This window comes from Microcaecilia unicolor, chromosome 11, assembly GCF_901765095.1.
Source record: "Microcaecilia unicolor chromosome 11, aMicUni1.1, whole genome shotgun sequence".
Classification (NCBI taxonomy): domain Eukaryota; kingdom Metazoa; phylum Chordata; class Amphibia; order Gymnophiona; family Siphonopidae; genus Microcaecilia; species Microcaecilia unicolor.
The window spans coordinates 90,425,781-90,448,015 of NC_044041.1; the positions used below are offsets into that span (position 1 = coordinate 90,425,781).

At 43.4% G+C, this 22,235-nt stretch overlaps 1 protein-coding gene across 3 annotated transcripts in view; it reads left to right on the plus strand.

Moving 5' to 3' along the window:
- The first annotated feature begins 2,050 nt into the window (after positions 1 to 2,050).
- The window catches only part of LOC115480220, a 49,398-nt gene continuing 29,213 nt past the window's right edge, over positions 2,051 to 22,235 (plus strand). For 2 of the 3 annotated variants that reach the window (XM_030218731.1, XM_030218733.1), the window contains exon 1: positions 2,051 to 2,278. The gene's annotated coding sequence lies outside the window, so the exon portion shown is untranslated. Of the gene's footprint in view, positions 2,279 to 20,368; positions 20,776 to 22,235 lie in introns of those variants that run through there. The other variant, XM_030218732.1, reaches the window with a different exon arrangement.

Below are 22,235 nucleotides of genomic sequence, written 5' to 3' on the forward strand. Positions count from 1 at the left end.
AATAAGGTAAACTTGGAGACAAGCAAACTGAATATTTGTAATAGGAATAACATGACACACTGTCAGAAATATACACATTAAAACAACAGTATAAGAATCATATAACAGAAATATGGTAAGTGTCGTCAGGATGCAAATGATACATCATAATACGCTGCACAGAAGAGCATTCATATAACACAGATATGATGCTTATGATGTCAACAGAATACAAATGAAACTCCTTAACATATTGGTACATTCATATAGCATAGATATAATAACACAACATGACCCTCTCGATAGGCATTCTCTAAAACAATCACCTCCTTTTTCCTGTTGGAGAGGGGTGTCCAAATATGCATGGCAATAGCAGGAATGGGGTTGAGATGTTGAGTAAAAGAAGGGTGAGGCCCTTACTTGCCACCAGTGGCGGACTGACCATTTGGGCAACCACGCAGTGCAGTTGGCGGCCCCAGTACCTCCTCTCCACATGCCTGACATCTCTCTCCCTTCTGTCCCTGGGTCTAGTACTCTCCCTCTCTCACCCCCAGCACATTTACCTCAAAAGACTTTTTCTCCATACAGGGCAAAAGCTGTTTGCCGTTGACCAGAACCTTCTGTCTGCTGCAGCCTCCCCTTTCTGACATAACTTCCTGCTCCTGCAAGGGTGGGCTGCAGCAGAGAGGTTCCACTCAGCAGCAGACAGCCAGGGCCCTGTTCGGAGAAAGGGACAGAGAGGAGTGAGGGGGAGATATTGAACCTGGGGAAGGGGCAGAGTTGGTGGAGCTGTGGAGGGGGGGGGGGGGCAGAGATAGTGCAATGAGGGGAGTAAGAAAAATGAGAGGGAGATATGTTGGATCTGGGAAGGGGGGAGAGATATGGGACCCAGGGGCAGGGAGCCCCAGGACCCTCTTATTTAAGGAAGTAGCTTTTTAACTCCCCCTTCCCCTCCACTTCTATCCCCTCCTCTTTGTTTTCCTTTGCCCAATTTACCTGATTAATTTTATGTATGATTGTATAATTTGCCCTGTTTTTATTTTGTAGTTCTTTTCCTTACTATTTTTTTTCAACATGTACTTGAAAACCACCTTGACCTTTTACTACTATAAACCTATTGCTCGGGGACTCAGATCCCTGTCAGTCTGCCCCTGCTTGCCACCATTGACTATATTCCTGAATTCTATATGATCCTTCCAGGCTCAGCCCCACAAGCCTACACTGCTGGAATCAGAGATACTGAAAACCCCAGACCCTCTTGTCTTGGGATCTACCATCATATGCAGACAGGAAGCAGCCTGGCAGACTAGATTTGAGAGGAAAGGATGGAGGGATTTAGTCTGGCAGCTTCCACTTCAGTGAGAACCAGCCTCTACTAGGGTGCTGTGAACCATTTCCAGCTATCTGGGTGTTTGATCCTGAATTTTAAAGTCAGGCCCCTCATCAATGATCCTTAGACCCTGAGACTAGTCAATAGGAGTTGCTGATTCACAGATCTCCTCTTCCCACTCACCCCAGCGGGGACCGTGAACACTGTCTCTACAGCATCCCAAATTCCACCTAGTCCAGGGGTCAGGAGCCAGGCTTTATTTACTACTAATCATTTCTATAGTGCTACCAGATTTACAAAGTGCTATACATATTATATGCAGGTACTTTCTCTGTCCCTAGAGGGCTCACAATCTAAGTTTTTGTACCTGAGGCAATGGAGGGTTAAGTGACTTGCCCAAGGTCACAAGGAGCTGCAGTGGGAATTGAATCCAGGTCTCCAGGATCAAAGCCCGCTGCACTTATCATTAGTCTACACCTGGAGGAGTAGCTTTGGAATCAAATCAAATCCATTCCTCCTATGTAGCAGCACACAGCACTACTTCCGACCCTCTTGGACCAGCTCTTCCTCATCTTATTGTTTTCTTGTACAGAGTAGAGCTGCTGTTGTGAAATCTATATTTTAAAGAACAGTTCAGTGAGTGGTGCAGAGATAACCTCCCTCCCACAGACCGATGGCCTCACATGGTTGTATTACTTCACTTTTGCTCTTCCTGACTGCTGCACCAGTGTCTCCCGAAGAACTCACACACATTTCACAAAGAGGAACTAAAGGGGTGACAATCTGTGGAAGAAGCATTTTTATTTCCCTGTTCTGTGTCCCCATCTTTAAGAACTGAGCCTGGTAGAGAAAGCTGAAGGGGTTTGTGTGGGAGCCAGGTGTCACATTCATCTGGAATACTTCATAGATCACGGGACATCCTTTGCTCCCTGTCTGTGTCCACAGGTGGCTGGTTCTGGTGTGCGACAGGTAAGAAATGCATACTGTCTTTTACTCTGTGCGGGTTTGGTGTGGGAATCAGGCGTGTTCAGATTTGTAACATAACAATTTGTCTTTATATTCCTCAATAAACCTTGAAGTTCTACGCGGATAACAATCAAAAAGAAAAAAAATAGCTATAACCAGAAGCTACAAAGTCATATAAAAAACCCCCACAATACATTTTACAGCATCTGAGTACAATATATAAAATCTAAATTGTAATGGTAGCCTAATATGAGAGACAAATCTAATCCTTTTCTATTAAAAATTTACAGAACAAGTATGTTTAATTTGACTTCTAAAATTCCTATAGGCACTGGCAGTTAATAACATGCAGGAAATTTCCCTGTAGTCTGGAAGAAAAACACATTTTCCAGTTGTTTAAGGGGCCCTTTTACTAAGCAATGGTAACCATTAATGCGTTCTTACCGCACGCTAAAAGGTACTATAGCGAGAAGCGATCAGGCATCCCATGGTAGTTCTGGGATCGACGTGTGCCAATCCCGAACTAAAAAATATGAACTATTTTTTAGCATGGGGGCATGTTTGGGGACAGAGAGTAGGCATGCCCTGTGCTAATCAGCAAATCACCGTGCACTGCCAATTAGCATGGGTTTAGCGCGGGAGCCCTTACCACCTAGTAAATAAGTGGTGGTAAGTGTGCTAATGGCCACATGCTAATTGGGAAATTAGCACTTGGCCATTAAGGGGAAAATTTAAATTGCAGCCATTTTACTGCCACAGTATGTGGGAGACCCACATGCTAAAAATAGTGCAGGCCACATTTTAGTGGGGCTTAGTAAAAGGGCCCCTAAGTCTCTTCCTACCCCTTGAGGAGGGAAAAGCAAACAAATTAGTGTTCCTAGAAGACCTAGTAGGTACTGCAAGAATTAAATGTTTTGTCAAAGAATGAGCCAACCCACCTTGTATAATAAGCAAAAAAAAAAAATGGAAACAAAATTCTTGCAGGCATAGGAAGCTGGCGAGTTTTAACATAAATCTATTATTTATGAACTTTAATGCAATACCACTTTGTATTTCTCATTCCGGAAATGGCGATCGCCACTACGGCATAATGTAAGCCACAATGAGCCTGCAAAAAAAGGTGGGAAAATGTGGGATACAAATGCAACAAATGCTGAAATGTTATCAAATTTTTCAATGAATAAATCACACGTAACGCTGTATTCTGAACTGTTCATTAACTGAGAGGGGCAACCCAGATATATTACATTACAATAATCCAAAAAACTTAACAATAGTGCCTGCACAATTAAACAAAATTGTTCTACCTCAAAATATTTACGAATATGGTGAAGGCTACACATAAGTATAAACACCCTTTGAATCAACATATTGACTTGTGGTTGTAAGGAAAATGTAGACTTTAACCTCCTGTTTACTAAGGCACAATAGCGGCTGCTGGGCTGGTATGCCAATGCAGCACATTCAAAGTGAATGGACTGTATCAGCATTAGCTTCCAGCAGCCGCTAATGTGGCTTAGTAAACAGAGAGGTAAAAATATACTTTAGCTAAAAACACTACCATGAATTAGTAAGAGACTCCCTTAGATAAAATTCAAGGCAAAGGTCCCCTAAGAGATTAGGTGAAATAACATAACATAACATAAAATAACATAACATAACTCTCTAGTTCAAAGCTGAGTGAGTGCGTACAATGGTACCAAAACTGAATGTTTGCCAAGGTATCTCCAGAAAGGGGTGGAGATTAAGCTGAAAGGTAGGACAACAAGGGGAAAGTTTGTGAAAATTGAAATATATGGGACAGCAGCCAAGTCCATTCTCTTTATAGCACTCACATCTCCAGAGTAGAGTTACCAAATAGTTCCAGATTTATATAATATATAAATCATGATATCCCTATCATAAATATTATGACATTTAAAGAATTTTACAGGTTCTTTATGTCGTCAAATTACAAATTCTTTATTTTAAATATTCTCTATATAAAACTATCTATATGTAGCGCAAGAGCAAAACATACATCACTGCAAATACAATATATAAATCATGATATCCCTAATATTATTGCTAAATTAGTGCATCTGTGGGTGTTCATTTTCATATTTACAATTTTGTTTGATATGAAAATGAACACCCACAGATGCACTTAATTAGCAATAATATTAGGGATATCATGATTTATATATTGTATTTGCAGTGATGTATGTTTTGCTCTTGCGCTACATATAGACAGTTTTATATAGAGAATATTTAAAATAAAGAATTTGCAATTTGACCCACGGTTATTAGTGGGGGTGTTTTACTAAGCCACAGTAGTGTTTATAGCTCATGGTAGAAATCAACTGGTGGAAAACACTGAGATGCCCATAGGAATATAATGGGCATCGCGGCATTTACTGCCAGCTGATTTCTACCACGAGTTAAAAATGTTCCCGCAGCTTAGTGCCAAAAAAATCAGCACTGAATGGTGTTCTATACCGGTTGTACCGGGATCGACACCCTTTAAAGAGTAGCACATAGCACCAGAATCCACACTCAACTTTGGGTGCAAGGAGTTACACAAACTAAAACAGGTGTAAATCTCAGTGCACAAGTTGGGCACAGATCTGCACTATTCTATAACACCGCGTGCATTTTAATGGCTATGCCCCTCCCATGGCCACGCCCCCTTTGCAGGTCCACATGGAAACACTTAGGTGCTAGTCTTTAAATGGGTGCATAAGTGTGTTTACACACAGGTCTGCTGTTTCTGCCCTGTTTTTGGCACCTTGCATCAATTACAATGCAGGGTCTTTTTTTTTACCGCAGCTTAGTAAAATTGCCCCTTAGTGAATGCAACAGGGAAATCAGAACTACAAGTTCCCTCTTGAAGAGGGCTAAAACAAGGACACATTCAACTTGTCTGTCAATTTTGGAGCCAGTTGTCAATTCTGCTCCAAAACCTCCATGGACTTGGCTTTTTAAATGCCACCAGCTGACTTCAGGTCATCAGGGCAGGCCACCCCATTCCTGGCCTTATCCCCACCTGCCTGAAGAGAATTAGAGTTCTGATCTTGCTCTGGCGTCCAGCCAGATACCTTTCTGATGACTTGTTCATTATTCCCAGAACAATAGTATGCTGAAATGTTTTCCTGTTTACTCCTGCACAATAGAAGCCTTTTATCTACTGCAAATGGCATATTTTTAAAATGTTCTCACTTTAAAATTCAAGTTTGACCCATGAACAAATACTCCTATCATTGTCCTTCTCTCGTATCTTTATTGACGTCTTGGCTAGCTTTGAGAAAGGCTGATGGTTTGTGGGGCAGTGGAATTCACAAACTTGTAGAAATTGGACAGTGATAGCTCTGGTCTTCTTTTAGCTGTATAGATGGAAACAACTTGGCATTGACACCAAGAGCCATGAGGTTATCCTTATGTTCTTGTGTTTGAATCTTTGCTATCTACTACTACTTATCATTTCTGTAGCGCTACTAGACGTACGCAGTGCTGTACACTTGAACAAGAAGAGACAGTCCCTGCTTGACAGAGCTTACAATCTAATTAGGACAGACAAACAGGACAAATAAGAGATAAGGGAATATTAAAGTGAGGATGATAAAATAAGGGTTCTGAACAAGTGAATAAGGGTTAGGAGTTAAAAGCAGCATCAAAAAGGTGGGCTTTTAGCTCAGATTTGAAGACGGCCAGAGATGGAGCTTGAGGTACCGGCTCAGGAAGTCTATTCCAGGCATATGGTGCAGCAAGATAAAAGGAACAGAGTCTGAAGTTAGCGGTGGAGGAGAAGGGTGCAGATAAGAGACATTTACCCAGTGAACAGAGTTCCCGGGGAGGAGTGTAGGGAGAGATGAGAGTGGAGAGGTACTGAGGAGCTGCAGAGTGAATGCACTTATAAGTCAATAAGAGGTGTCTGAACTGTATGCAGAAACGGATAGGGAGCCAGTGAAGTGACTTGAGGAGAGGGCTAATATGAGCATAGCGACATCTGCTATCGAACTTACATATTGAGGGTCCTATTTAGTCAGTCACATTGGATGTTAATTATCTACTGGTCAATACTGAAAACCACTGACTGGTTAAATCACTTGATTGGGGCTATCTGCTAATTTTTAGTGGCACTTAACCAGTTATCACCACGGAAAATTAGCAGTTAACTCCTAAGTGAAAACCAGCTATTTTGGGGGCATTCCAGGGGCGGAGACAGCAGTTGGCTGGTTAAATGCTGTTATTCAGCACTTAGGGGACATTTTACTAAGGTACGCCGAAAAGTGGCCTGCACTGGTGTAGGCGCATGTTCTGTACGCTCACAGGTCATTTTTTTCAGCGCACCTGGAAAAAAAGGCTTTTTTCTTGTGGCCAAAAATGGACGTATAGCAAGATTAAAACTAGCGCGCATCCATTTTCGGCCTGAGACCTTACCGCCACCCGTTGACTTAGGATGCTCATTAATTTAAGAATAGTCATTGAGAATGCAAAGTAATGGGTTAAAACCTGGTGAGTATATTTAATTGCAGGAAACGTGAGTAATCCAGTGTCTGATGTTCAAAGAAAAAACCTTCCAGGCTGCAACATCGCCATGTTGTTTATGTACTGGTGGCCATCCTTTCTTCAAGGCCTTAAAACACAGTAAAATGATCTTAAACAATTTTGCCAGCTAATGGACAACCAGGGCAAATGTATCCCTGGTGGGGTGGGCTGAAGATAGGTCTGAAAACCATTGGGGAATCTGTTCCACGATTTCCTAGTGTGGCTGTGCCACATGAACTTTATCTTACCACAACATCACTTTGTATTTGTTCACACCCGAGCCTGCAAATGCCTCTCGGGTACTATGTAAGCCACATTGAGCCTGCAAATAGGTGGGAAAATGTGGGATACAAATGTAATAAATAAATAAATTGTAGATTGTACACTGCTCTGATCTGCCCAGGCAGCTACAGAGGTTTAGCAAGTAATAATAAAACAATAAACTGGTCTACAGCAGCAAGGAAAACCCCCTCTCCTTTCTCTGAAAATATCTTTGTGAAGAGGTTGATTTTCTTGGCTCAAAAACCAACTTGTCTGGTCTCTGGCACAAGTTCTGTAGAAACATGTGACATTTCTTATTCTAATGAACATATTTATTGAAACAAATGGCCCTAAAGCCTCCATTCACCCGATGCTTCACTTCCCATATATCCTAATTAACAGGACATTAAACAGTGACATAGCTAAGACTGAATGGGGCCCCAGGCAGAAAAATTGAGATGAGCCCCCCTTTAACACCATCAATCCCAGGGTAGTGTGTGTGTGTGTGTGTGGGGGGGGGGGGACATTTCCCAATGTTGACATATTACAATTAGAAAAAAATATATACTTTTTTCCTATCTTTTTTATCTGAATATTGCTTTAATTCTAGTGTATCTCTTCTGCTTTTCTCAGCTCTCTCCAGGGTCTCTTGTCCCTTTGACATTTCTTCTCTATGTCCACATCCATCTTTCCTGTGTATCCCTACCTGTCCTGTCCAGCGTCTCCCCTATGTGTCCCTGTCCCTATCCTCCCCCCATGTTCAGCATCTCTCCTATGTTACCCTATCCCTCCCATTGTGTACAATATTGCCCCTTTGTGTCTCTGTCCTTATGCTCCATCTACTGCTAGTATCTCTTCTATGTCCCTATCCCTCACATGTCCAGATTCTCTCCTCTCTCTTCCCTTCTTCCTGCACCTCACCCCTGACCTGCCCTACCTTCCTTAGTCTGCCATATCTCTCTCTCCCCCTCTGTTGTTCCAGCATCTCTCTCTCTCTCTCTTGCTCTCTCTTTCTCTCTCTCTCTCTCTTTCCTCAGCTCCCCAAGTCCAGCATCTGCCTCCTACCTTCCCCCTCCCCTTTGGTCCGGGTCTCTCTTTTTCGTCTCTTTGTTTCCCCTCCCCCCAAAGGTCTAGTATCTCTCCCCCTCTCTTCCTTCTCTGCTTTGCTCCAGATCTCTCTCTCTGTCTTCCCAAGTCCAGGATTTCTTTCCCTTCTCCTCTGGGTTTAGCATCTCTCCATCCTCCCCAGGCCAAGGGCACCTGCCCTGTTTGTATCCCCCCCCCCCCCCCCCATTGCTGACCCTGCCATCAGCGGCTGAAGGGAAATATTTCTTCCCCTTTTCTGCCTAGCAAAAGGATAAGTGGACAGAAGGTATTGGAGAGGCAGAAGGACTGTAATATGTTGGAGTAGAATTCAAGTAAAGAAGAAATTCAGAATGGTCTGAGGTCAGCTCTTACTTTTAGCTCTGTTTTTCTTAACCCCTCCTTTTTCCTAGTAAAACATCAGTACTGGTTAGATCCTTTAAAATATCAAGTTGCCTAGTTGTTTTCTTTGTATTTACTGATATACCTTTAAGGACTAGGTGTGCTATGCATTCCTGTCATAGAAAATGTTCTTAGCACATCTGGCCAGCTGTTCTTCCATGTAAACTATGACCATAGCATCAGTGTGATGTGTGCATGGGATGCTCTGATGACAAACCACACAGCAGCATATTTGAGTTGCTATGTGCTAGCAACTTTTGCAAAATGGCAAAAGCCTTTGAGTACATCTAGTTCTTGGATTCATAATGGCCAGACCAGCTAAGCAGGAAAAGAACTCTCTAAAATGTAAAACATTAATATACCCTTTGTAAAGAAATACCTATTAAAACAACAAAAAGAGACTCATAAATGGTGCTGCCTTAATGTGAATGAATGCTAGCCATTTTTCTTCCTCTTGCTGTTACTTTCAGTTAGCAAAAATAACTTTCTTATTTCCCTATTTTTAAGCCACAGCTTTGGCATAATTACATACATTAGGAAGTATGTTAAAAATACATAAGCTACATTTGAGGGATTTTTAAGTTCCAAACAAGGCTTCATGATGGCATACACAGCAGTTAACCAAAATGTTTTCTGTATCCCCTGAGTTATGTTATATTTAGGGGCTCATTTTCAAAAGAGAAAAACATCTCAAAAACAGCATAAAGTAGCATTTGGACATTTGTCTTAAAAAAAAAATCCAAATTGTGATTTTCAAAACTTGGATTTGAGAAGTAGTTCCCTGCAGTGCGTCCAAATCAAAAGGGGGCATGTTTGGGGTGTGTTGGGGGTGGGATTTGGGCGTTCCCAAAACTTAATGGAACAAAGCAAAAACGTACAGGACTAAAAGTTAGAGGCTTTGATCTAAACCTGTTTCAATCACGCCTAAGTCATAAAAAGGTGCTCTAAATGACAAGATGACCACTGGAGGGATTAAGGCATGACCTCCCCCCCTTCCTCCTCCGGCGGTCACTAAACCTCTCCCATCCCCCCAAAGATGTGAAAGAAACAGTCATACTAGCCTCTATGACAGCTTCAGATGTTATGGCTAGTCCTATTAGAACAGCAAGCAGGTCTCTGGAGTAGTTTAGTGGTCAATGCAGTGGACTATAGAGAAGGGAACCCAGGCTCCATATCCCACTCTAACTGCTACACTTGTAATGGAAAATGAGAGCCCTCCAAAAACCCACCAAAATTCTACTGTACCTACATATAGGTGATACCTGCAGGCATAAGGGCTATTGTAGTGATGTTCAGTTGGGCACAACAGGTCTTTGGTGGGTTTTGGAGGGCTCACCATACAATATAAGGGGGTTATGGTGAGATGTGTACCTGGGACCTTTTATGTGAAGTCCACTGAAAAAGTACACTAGGATGAAACATGGGTTAGTGTCCTGTGTTGGTGCTGAATACAGGTACTTACTTCAAAAGTCTAGTCACATACATTTCCATCGTGTATTAGTGGTTATAGCTGTATCTACAAAAAGTAGACATGGTCCAGAGAATGATGTTGAAAAAGTTGATAACATACACCAAAACCCTGTGAAATAATATTTAGGGAAAGAGAGGTGGGAAATATGATAGACACCGAAATATCTGAAAGGTGTAAATCAGACACAAAGAAGCAAATCTTTTTAGAGGAAAGAACGCTGGTTATGGCCATCTGGAGGGACCTGGGTTCAATTCTTAGCTTAGGTTTTCTACCCACCCTTGGTCAGTTGTGGCTGAGGATATCATGGAGACAGCATTCTTAGCTCCTGGGACTAAAGGAGTCTCATTTGTTGGGCTCGAGTGTATGCAAGTGAAAGTATGCATGTAATTTCATTTCAGCAGAAACTGCAAGTATTATCACGACAAGGTCAGAAATAAATAAAAGTCTATTAAAATACCCAACATGGCAATGTTTCGTCCTTAGGTATTTTAATAAAAGCTTTTATCTACTTTTGACTTTATAGTAAAACTTATGGTTCCTGTTTACATGGTTCTGTATTACCAAGCCTCTGTGTACTTCTGTAATTCAATTTCATGCATACATTTATTAGTGATGAGAAAATATGTTCCCAGGGATGTAGTTGGAGCTGGGTTTGAACTTATGTGTATACATTAGAATTTTCAAAAGTATGTACATGAATTTGCAGGAAATGTTTGTGCATGCAGCATAGCTGGTATGTGTGATAAACATAAAGGAATCCTGTTCAGAAGCAATGGATCCTCAGAAGCTTAGTCGAGATTGGGTGGCAGAGCTGGTGGTGGGAGGCGGGGCTAGTGGTTGGGAGGCGGGGCTAGTGCTGGGCAGACTTCTGCGGTCTGTGCCCTGAAGGTGGCGGGAACGGATCAGGGTCGGGTATACACAAAAAGTAGCACATATGGGTTTGTCTTGTTGGGCAGAATGGATGGACCGTGCAGGTCTTTTTCTGCCGTCATCTACTATGTTACTATCCCGCTCATTATCGAAGGAGAAGGGCGGCCATCTTCCGACACAAATTGGGAGATGGCTGGCCTTCTAAGACCGGCCAAATTGGTATAATCGAAAGCCGATTTTGGTCGGCTTCAACTTCTTTCCGTCGCAGGGCTTGCCAGAGTTCAAGAGGGTGTGTCGGTAGTGTACCGAAGGCGGGGCAGGGGCGTGGTTAAGAGATGGCCGTCCTTGGCCGATAATGGAAAAAAGAAGAGCAGCCCTGACGAGCATTTGGCCGACTTTACTTGGTCCCTTTTTGTTCATGACCAAGCCTTGAAAACATGCCTGAACTGACCAGATGACCACTGGAGGAAATCGGGGATCACCTCCCCTTACTCCCCCAGTGGTCCCCAACCCCCTCCCACCCAAAAAAAATTTTAAAAACTTTTTTTGCCAGTCTCTTATGCCAGCCTCAAATGTCATACCCAGCTCCATCACAACACTATGCAGGTCCCTGGAGCAGTTTTAGTGGGTGCAGTGCACTTCAGGCAGGCGGACCCAGGCCCATCCCCCCCACATCTGTTATACTTGTGGTGGTAAATGGGAGCCCTCCAAAACCCACCCAAAACCCACTGTACCCACATGTAGGTGCCCCCCGTTACCCTTTAAGGGCTATGGTAGTGTTGTACAGTTGTGGGGAGTGGGTTTTTGGGGGGCTCAGCACACAAGGTAAGGGAGCTATGCACCTGGGAGCAATTTGTGAAGTCCACTGCAGTGCCCCCTAGGGTGCCCGGTTGGTGTCCTTGCATATGAGGGGGACCAGTGCACTACAAATGCTGGCTCCTCCCATGACCAAATGGCTTGGATTTGGCCGGTTTTGAGATGCCCACCATTAGTTTCCATTATCGGCGAAAACCAATGTCGGCTATCTCTAAGGGTGGCGATCTCTAAGGGCAGCCCAAATGTTGAGATTTGGCCGTCCCCGACCGTATTATCGAAATGAAAGATGGCAGCCCATCTTGTTTCGATAATACGGTTGGGTACGCTTCTTTACGTGGCCGTCAGTAGAGATGGGCGCCCTTATAGATGGGCACCGCTGTTTGATTATGCCCCTCCACATTACTGCAGTGCCCCCTAGTATGCCCCATATTTCTCTGCTGGGATGTCCGTATGGCCAGTCTACTAAGAATGTTGCCCCCTCCCCCCCCATACATCCCAATGGCTTGTTTTTGTGCATTTTCTCCTTGGGTGCTTTTTTTTTTTCCAAAAATAGTCCTAAAAATAGACGCATTGAGCACAAAAACGTCTAGCAAATGGCCATTTTCAAAACAAAAAGTTGGACATTTTACTGGTTTGAAAATGGTCAAATTTGCTACTGAATTCTTTTACGTTTTTCGTAAAACATCCAAAATCGGATTTAGACATCATATCGAAAATGCACCTCTTAATCTATTGTACCCATGACTGTATTACCACTTAGCAAAACAAAACCACTTTACACCATACACCTTTCCTTCAGAAAATTTGCCAAAATCTTTGTCACAGAAGTTTTTTTGCTCTGGTTTGTAAAAACCAGTTTTATTTTTCTTAATGCTTGTTTTGCAATTTTATCAACATACATTACATAGAGTGAAAGCAGTGACGATCCTAGGTCAGCAAACACCTGTGGCGGATCGCCGATGCGCACCCCCCGAAACAATGACATCCCCCCGGCGCATCAACCCCCCCCCCCCCGGGTGCATTTTTAGCTGCTGGGAGCAACGCTGGCTCCCTGCTCCTTCTGCCCTGGAACAGGAAGTAACCTGTTCCGGGGCAGAGGGAGTAGGGAACCAGCGGAGCCAACAGGCACGTGGCTGCTCTCTGCACCACTTCAGCAGCGTGCACCGGGGGCGGACCGCCCCCACTGCCCCGCCCTTGGTACGCCACTGTGAAAGGAAATTCAGGAAAAAAAAACATTCCTGTGGGTGTCTCTAGCATTAGCGTGCACTAAAAACGCTAGTGTACCTTAGTAAACAGGGCTGTACATTTATTAGTGTGCATTTATTTATTTATTTTTTTATTAAAACAAAAGTGTGGAATGAACCAAACAATGTCTGAACATCAGGAAAATGCCAAATGAATTGAAAACAAACCAAAAATATTTGCCCTGTGCTATGTTGGTTTTCCTCCCACTAATTCAGTTTCACTGGCAGTTGACTTTAGTAGGCCTCTGTTATGGTCAGAACAAGCACCATCATGCTGAAATAGTCTGCAGACCAGTCCAGTACTGGTGAGTATACGGTGTGATTCAGCAGAGTGTTTTTGTTATTAAACCCCTTGCTGCTACTACTACTACTATTTAGCATTTCTATAGCGCTACAAGGCTTACGCAGCGCTGCACAAACATAGAAGAAAGACAGTCCCTGCTCAAAGAGCTTACAATCTAATAGACAAAAAATAAATAAAGTAAGCAAATCAAATCAATTAATGTGAACGGGAGGGAAGAGAGGAGGGTAGGTGGAGGTGAGTGGTTACAAGGGTTACGAGTCAAAAGCAATGTTAAAGAGGTGGGCTTTCAGTCTAGATTTAAAGGTGGCCAAGGATGGGGCAAGACGTAGGGGCTCAGGAAGTTTATTCCAGGCGTAGGGTGCAGCGAGACAGAAGGCGCGAAGTCTGGAGTTGGCAGTAGTGGAGAAGGGAACAGATAAGAAGGATTTATCCATGGAGCGGAGTGCACGGGAAGGGGTGTAGGGAAGGACGAGTGTGGAGAGATACTGGGGAGCAGCAGAGTGAGTACATTTATAGGTTAGTAGAAGAAGTTTGAACAGGATGTGAAAACGGATAGGGAGCCAGTGAAGGGTCTTGAGGAGAGGGGTAGTATGAGTAAAGCAACCCTGGCGGAAGATGAGACGGGCAGCAGAGTTTTGAACTGACTGGAGATGGGAGAGGTGACTAAGTGGGAGGCCAGCAAGAAGCAGATTGCAGTAGTCTAAACGAGAGGTGACAAGGGTGTGGATGAGGGTTTTCGTAGAGTGCTCGGAAAGAAAGGGGCGGATTTTACGGATGTTGTAAAGAAAGAAACGACAGGTCTTGGCAATCTGCTGGATATGAGCAGAGAAGGAGAGAGAAGAGTCAAAGATGACCCCAAGGTTTCGAGCTGAGGAGACAGGGAGAATGAGAGAGCCATCAACAGAAATAGAAAACGGGGGGAGCGGGGAGGTGGGTTTGGGGGGGAAAATGAGAAGCTCGGATTTGGTCATATTTAATTTCAGGTGGCGTTGAGACATCCAGACAGCAATGTCAGACAAGCACGCTGAAACTTTGGTTTGGATGCAAGGTGAGATATCAGAGGTAGAAAGGTAGATTTGGGAGTCATCAGCATAGAGATGGTAGGAAAAGCCATGGGATGAGATTAATGAACCAAGGGGAGAAGTGTAGATAGAAAAGAGGAGGGGACCAAGAACAGAACCCTGAGGTACGCCAACAGGCAGAGGGATAGAAGTAGAAGAGGATCCACCAGAGTGAACACTAAAGGTGCGGAGGGAGAGGTAGGAAGAGAACCAGGAAAGGACAGAGCCCTGGAATCCAAGTGAGGACAGGGTATCGAGAAGTATGCCCTGAATTTCGGATAAATAAAAACTCCTCCTTAATCAGGGGTAATTGCAGACAGTAGCACATATAAAAGTGCTTTGCAGTATTTCAAATTAGCATCATAAATAAGGCTTCAGCCCTATCACCATGGCCAACAAAGAAGTCATTTGTCACGGGACCACTGGGTTGTGCAATCCGTATTCTCCCTTTATTGCCTGACAGTTGAAGAAAGTTCACTTATCTAACCCAGTGGTTTGCAAAACTGGAAGGAAAAACAAATGTAAGAAACATGGGTACTAGCTCTGTGGGTGTAATGAGCACCCCCAAAACTGAGCAAATTAGGCTTCATGAAAACTCCATTTGAATTAATTTAATTTAATTCTGCCATTTATAATCGTCTTACCCATCAAATTCAAGTTACTGCATGCTGGAAAGCACGCAGGCCACTTTTTATCACGGCTTAGTAAAAGGACCCCTTAATGCTAGACCACTTACCCCCTCCTAAATAAGAGGCAGTAACTGCTTCCATGTTAATATTTTTGTAGGTCACATGCGCTAATGAAAAAATTAGCATGGGACCTGCAAAAAGAAAAAAACGTATTTTAGGGACATGCTAGAAGTGGACTTAGCTGCAGGAAAGTTCCACGTTAAAACACACTAAGTCCATCTTAGTAAAAGGGTCCCTTAGTGTGTACCAGAGGGAAAGGAGAATTAAGTGTCCATTTGAACCAGGTTTCCCTGCTTATCAGCCTGGTGCTCTAACCGCTAGTTCTACTCCAGCTCTGGAGAGCCGCAAGCAAATTTGGGTTTAGGGGCAGCGTAGCCACAACAAATATTCATCAGCTGTATTTGCAGATATTTAGTCTAAGAACCCAATTAATTTGCATACTTTACTTGTTCTAAAAAGAAAACAACCCATGTTTGTTTTTATAGTTGACATGATCAGATAAGGGCAACCTTCTCCCTCATCTACACTGCTGTAACTCTGTATTTGTGGCTCTCAGGGCCTGGATTTCCCTATCTGGCATCATAAGATTACCCTAATATCTGAGAGCAACAGAGACCCTACCCTACTCATCACCTTGAAGTAATTATATATTGGAAAAATATGGTTTTGACTGTCTCAAAGAGATAGGGACTGAAAGCCATAGAACAACCATATGCAGGCAGCTTTAACATCTTAATTCTCTCTGTCCCGAGGCAATGGATACCTCACAGCCAACTGTTAGATCTGGTTGTGCAATGCACTACTCTTATGTATGTGAGTATGATGAGTTTTGACATCAGAAACCTGCTAGCATGGCCCTGACGTCAGACACATAAACACAACACAGATAGGAGAGCTTACTCAGGTCCATGACAGCGCTTGAAGGTCCCAGGAGCAGTTCTAGTGGGTACTGCAGTCCACTTCAGACAGGCGGACCCAGGCCCATACCCCCCCTACCTGTTACATTTGTGGAAGAAACAGCGAGCTCTCCAAAACCCACTACAAACCCACTGAACCCATATATAGGTGACCCTTCACCCGTAAGGGCTATGGTAGTGGTGTACAGTTGTGGGTAGTGGGTTTTGGTGGTTTTTGGGGGGGCTCAGCACACAAGGTAAGGGAGCTATGTTCCTGGGAGTATTTTATGAAGTCCATTGCAGTGCCCGCTAGGGTGCCCGGTTGGTGTCCTGGCATGTCAGGGGGGCCAGTGCACTACAAATGCTGGCTCCTTCCACGTCCAAATGGCTTGCATTTAGACGTTTTTGACATGGATATCTTTGGTTTCGAAAATCGCCGAAAGTCAGAAACGTCCAAATCCAAGGACGTCCAAATCTAGGGACATCCAAATTTAAGGATTTGGATGTCTCTGACGGTATTTTTGAAACGAAAGATGGACGGCCATCTTTTTTCGAAAATATATTTATTTATTTTTTGTTCCCCGTGCTTTCCCACTCATGGCAGGCTCAATGCAGCTTAGGTACTTATTTGTACCTGGGGCAGTGGAGGGTTAAGTGACTTGCCCAGAGTCACAAGGAGCTGCGTTTTCCCCGCTCCTGGGTTTCAACGTTTTGCAAAGACGTCCAAATCGCAACTTGGACGTTTCTTTCGAAAATGCCCCTCCATGTCATGTTACTATGTTAGTGTTCGCTTTATAGAATTATTCTCTTTGTATGTTAAGGGAAAAGATGTGCATACCTTTCCTGCTGAAAATTAGGTGCAAGGTCTGAAGGAGGCATCTAGACAGAGAGTTTAAAAATTGTTCCCTTAAAATATAATTGTTCTATGCCCCTTCGTTAAGCATTAATCCACAAATTCTATATATAGTGCCTTAAGTTGCGCGTTCTAATTTGGCTGCATGGCCAAATTGTGTGCACAACTTAATTAATTAACAAGCCAATCAGTGCCGCTAATTAACACTTAACAACCAATTAGTGACACTATTATGGAATACACTCGATCTGTGCTTAACTTAGGCACAGGTATTTAGGCCTGGTTTTAGGTGTAGTTTATAGAATCACACTAACTGCATCATTTTTTTGGCGCCGATTTTTAAGGCGCCATTTATGGATTTAGCTGTAAGGGCTCGATTCATTAAATGGTGCCCAAAGTTTATCCTCTATGCTATGAATGATCAAGCACTATCACTAGATGACCTAATATATGTTACAATCCAATTTATTACTCAAGAACCTTCATGCAATACTATAATGTACTCTTCTTTACCATGTATGTATGCACATGGTATATATATATATACCATGATCTGTTCCATATATGTTATGTTCCATGTATGTTACCATGTATATATGCACCTTAACGCAATACCATTTGTAATTCTGTTACCCGGAAATGGCAACCGCCATTACGGTAAATGTAAGCCACATTGAGCCTGCAAATTGGTGGGAAAATGTGGGATACAAATGCTACAAATAAATAAATAAATAAATAAATAAAATTAAAAAGTTAGGCATCGGGATTATCCATGCTAACCTAGTGTTCTATAAAGGTCATTTCATGTGGAACAGCCTTTATAAATTGCTAGCTTATTGTGCATTTTCACACCTAACTTTGGGCTCGAGCATTTATACCTGCCAAAGGCCGAAGTGTCGCGCATGTTCAGTTTCACTAAAACGAGCGTGCAAGGCGCGACTGAGAACAGCAGGGCAGGTAATGCGGTGAGACCAGTGCACACGCCTCAGAAAAATATTTTTTATTTTCTGGCATGTGATTTGGCGCACATAGGTCATTACCGCCCAGTTACCGCGTGAGACGTTACTGCTAGGTTAATGGCTGGCGGTAAGGTCTCAGACCCAAATTGGACACGCGGCCATTTTCATTTTGCCACATGTCCATTTTTGGCAAAAATTTTAAAAAAGGCCTTTTTTACAGGTGTGCTGAAAAATGATTCTGCGTGCACCCAAAACTCGCGCCTACACTACCGCAGGCCATTTTTCAGTGCACCTTAGTAAAAGGACCATACAGCTTTTTATTAATAAAATCTACAATCAGGACTCCTTTCCTTTTTTAGATAGTCCATTTACCTGAGTAAATCACTTTTAAAAATTGTCCCCCTCCTCAAGTTTAAACCAAGTCCCTGGTACAGAGCAGCTGAAGGAAACCTATCCATACACATACACAGAAGGGAGCTACCTTACCAAAAAGGGAAATCTCCCAGATAGAAGCTAAGGTTTTCCCCCTCCCACCCCCCCCCCCCCCCCCCCCATTTCAGCTTATCAGTGACTGGCAGTGTGTGCTGTAGAGGAAGTAGGGGGAGGGGGTGGTTGGGGAATGATAACAGAACTTCGACAGGAAGTCTGGTTTGCTGAGAATGAAAAAAAAAAAAACCAGAAATGATTTTGACATGCTGCCACCCGCTTGCTAGCAGGGCAATTTTGGAAGGCCAGAGTCATGGGATTTTCTTTTGGACTTAGTCATATATAGAACAGAGGTCCCATGGATGGTGAATTTTTGAGAACACAAAGGCAGGTTGTACTTTTGCCAGGGCATCACTGAATGGCTCCAGGCCAGCAGGAACAGGTCAAGCCAGTCCTGGTTTTCCCTCCATAGAAGTTTCATGTGTGTATTGTGATAAAGTCACATCCAGGATAGTTGGGTTAAGGCAGTTTCAGTCTGAAATACAAATCCCAGAATGCATTGCAGGCAAGGAGCCAGGGGGGGGGGGTGAGATGAAAAACCTGGACTGGACTCCTAGCTGCAATTGGGGAAGACATGGGTGTAAGCTGGCAGGATGTGTAGAGGGGCTGCCACTAGGGGAAAAGAGTTAGAAAACCCCGTGACTTTATCACAGTATGAAAACTATCGTGGCATGTTGCAGTTTTTCTATAGTGAAAAAAAAGCAACTTAAAAAATTAGAACAATTTAAAAATTGAAAACAAATGGTCATCCATTTATTTTGTTCTTCCCCATAGCCTATCCTAAAGCTATCTGGCAACTACAAGAGAGGGGTTAATTTTCAAAACCTCCGTAGTTTCTCTGTGAAAACTGGACCTGTAAAGTCCACTGGCATTAAAGTGCCCAGAGAGTTTCAATCAGCTATTTGTGTGGGTCGGATTGACACAGAAAAGGATGTATGGACTGGAGAGCTCAAACTCAAATCTCCATACAGCATACTTTAGCTCCTCTGACCTCCCTGTCTCTAAGAACACCTTTTTTCCCCCATGAGGTAATCAATAGAAATCAAACAAAATAAAACATGGAAAATAAAATAAGATGATACCTTTTTATTGGACATAACTTAACACATTTCTTGATTAGCTGGGCTTGGTGCGCATGCCCGTCGGGGCACGGCGCCATGTTATTTTTGGCTCCATGCACCCTACGGGGCACTGCGCCTTGCATTTCTGCCAGTAGTAAGGCTGGACAATTTCCAAAAGGCCGTTTCACATAGGTAAGGGGTAAAGGGGAATAGTATACTGCCTTTCTGTGGCTTTTGTAACTACATTCAAAGTGGTTTACATAGTATATACAGGTGCTTATTTGTACCTGGAGCAATGGAGGGTTAAGTGACTTGCCCAGAGTCACAAGCAGCTGCAGTGGAAATCAAACCCGGTTTCCCAGGATCAGCATCCACTGCACTAACCACTAGGCTACTCCTCCACCTGCATTTACCTACATAAAAATATTATGAACCCTGCCTTCTTCCCCATGAAGGCTCCATTCATAATGAGCAGGTGGTCCAGCACCTGCTTTCAGATTTTCTGTTCTGAAAAATTCCTACTGTATTTGAAAAGCCCAGGGCTGGCTCGCCTGCTCCTTATCACCTGGGGTCAGGTGGTCACCCTACTTACATGTCATTACCAAGTGATCTCAGTGCTTATTGCTCGGGGATTTCAGATCAGTCAGCTTCTTCCATGGGGCTACATCACCGTGAACCTTCATTTGCAACTAGATGGGGTTTCCACTCCTCACCCTCAGAGAGAGTACAGACCATGGTTCACAGGTACATCTTCCCCACCCCATTAGCTGTAAGTGCTTCATAGGTAGTTTTCCTAGCCCTGGCTGTTTGCAAAAGGCAGGCCCAAGTCTTCTGCATGGCGCTGGGCCAGTCCAAATGGGGACAAGTTAAATTACATCAAACAATCAGCCTCTGTGAGATCCCAGAGGATTGAGGTGTGGTGCTCTGCTACAAGTGGTATGGTGAGGCCTCTGCAGGTATTTTTTTGTCTATGCAAATTCCAGAGAGCCCTTGAAACCAACATATGAACAATGGGCTGCTTTATGATCAGGCACTGTGGTCTCTTTCTCTGAGCTGCTCTGCATGAGAGAATCAACCTCAGACAAGATAAGGTGACCAGTCAATTGAGAAACTGCAGAGGGAGGTACACAGACTTTGTAAATTTGAGCAAACAAGTTCTACTGATCTGCTTCTAGGCTCACAGAGTGCATCTCTTTAGTTTGGGAATCCATATAGCTCATCAGAGGATCTGCTATGAGCTACCTCATCTTCAGAAGTAGCCTAAGCCTAAGCCATCATCTGGAAGCCTGACAACAAGCAAGAGAGAAGGACCGGAAGCTGGTCTAATTCCCTGTATAATTGGTGGGCCAAGAATATACAGATAAGTTATAGGAGACACCCAGAATAATACTTGCACCTCATAAAATTGGATTTGCCATTGACTCCAAAAGATCTGTCCCAAGGGTATACTAGGCTGGGAGTTAATATATTAGATTGAAGTCCCAGAGCAAAAGAAACTGGAAACTGGACACAGTTTGGTAAGTCTGAAACAAGCTGGAACCGTGCTAGAACCCCTGTCTTAGCTGCTGAATCTGATTTGCCATTCAGGATTCTTTTAATGATCTATGAGACTGTTAATATTAAAATTCCTCTATTTTTGAGTGCCTGTATTTTGCATTATATCCCAGGTCAAGCATTAGTTCTTCTCTGTAAGCCTTTCAATAGGTCCCCTCTGGCACCAGATTAGTTACAACTAACTTTATGGATTGCTCTTGAGTTAAAAATACTGAGGGACCAACTCTCCTTCCAAAATCTCTGTAAAGAAGTTAGTTACTTTATTTTATTTATGATGTTTTGAGCACTTTATAATATTGCTTATAAGCCACTTTGTAAGCATTTGTTTTAAAGAGGGTATATGCTTATATAAATAAATAAAAATGTTGCAGTGGTTAAGGCTGGTAAAAGAAGACTTAGGAAAATGTGTCAATGAGGGAAACAAGTACATGGTAATTAAATATTACTTATTCAGGGGGCAACTTTCAGATTGTGCGCTGAGAGAGAAGGATTATCAGTACTTTCTACCTTCAGCCTTTGAAAATTCACTTGGGAAAGGTACACACACAAATCTTCACCTGCAATTTGAGTGGGTACTTTTCTTGGCACACCATAGAGGGGAGGAGGGACAGGGAAGATATGATGTAGATGTTTGAATACTTGAAAGTTGTTAATGAACAAACCTTTTTCCAAAGATGGGGCACTATAGAACCACAGGAAATGAAATGATGCTGCATGCAGGTAAACTTAAAAGCATTCCAAGCATCTATTACCCTTGGAATGTTCTCCTGCTGGAGGTTGTGGGAACAAAAACAATCATCAAATTAAAAAATATGTAGGATAAACTCAGAGGATCTCTATATAGCAGCATTTTTCAACTGATGTGCCACGGGGAGTCCGGGAATCTCTTCCAGATCATAGGCATTGTGCGATTTGCCTCATTATCTTCCTCCTCCCACCCCTTGGGTCTCTCTCCTCTCTGCTGTAATTCTTCAAACTTTGCGATTGCCGGCAGGTATTAGAACAGACCTTCCTCTGGTCAGCCCCGTGATCCTTCCTTATGACGCGACTTCCTTTTGCCGAGCGGGAGGGACATGACAGAGGGAAAGCCTTGGGATGCCCAGAGGAAGGCCTGTTCTAATAGCTGCCAGCAACCGCTAGTTCGGCACCAAACCCTTACCGTTCAGTGAATCCAGACTGCCCCAATTTGACTGCCCCTATCGGACCGACTGTTCACTTGTCTATTAGATTGTAAGCTCTTTGAGCAGGGACTGTCTCTCTTTGTTAAATTGTACAGCGCTGCGTAACCCTAGTAGCGCTCTAGAAATGTTAAGTAGTAGTAGTAGTGGCTTGTTTGCCACTCAGGGTGGGTCACCGTTGCCCTCCCCCCCCCAGAGGCACATCAGATCCCCACCCCACCCCTGAGGTGTGTCACACCCATGCC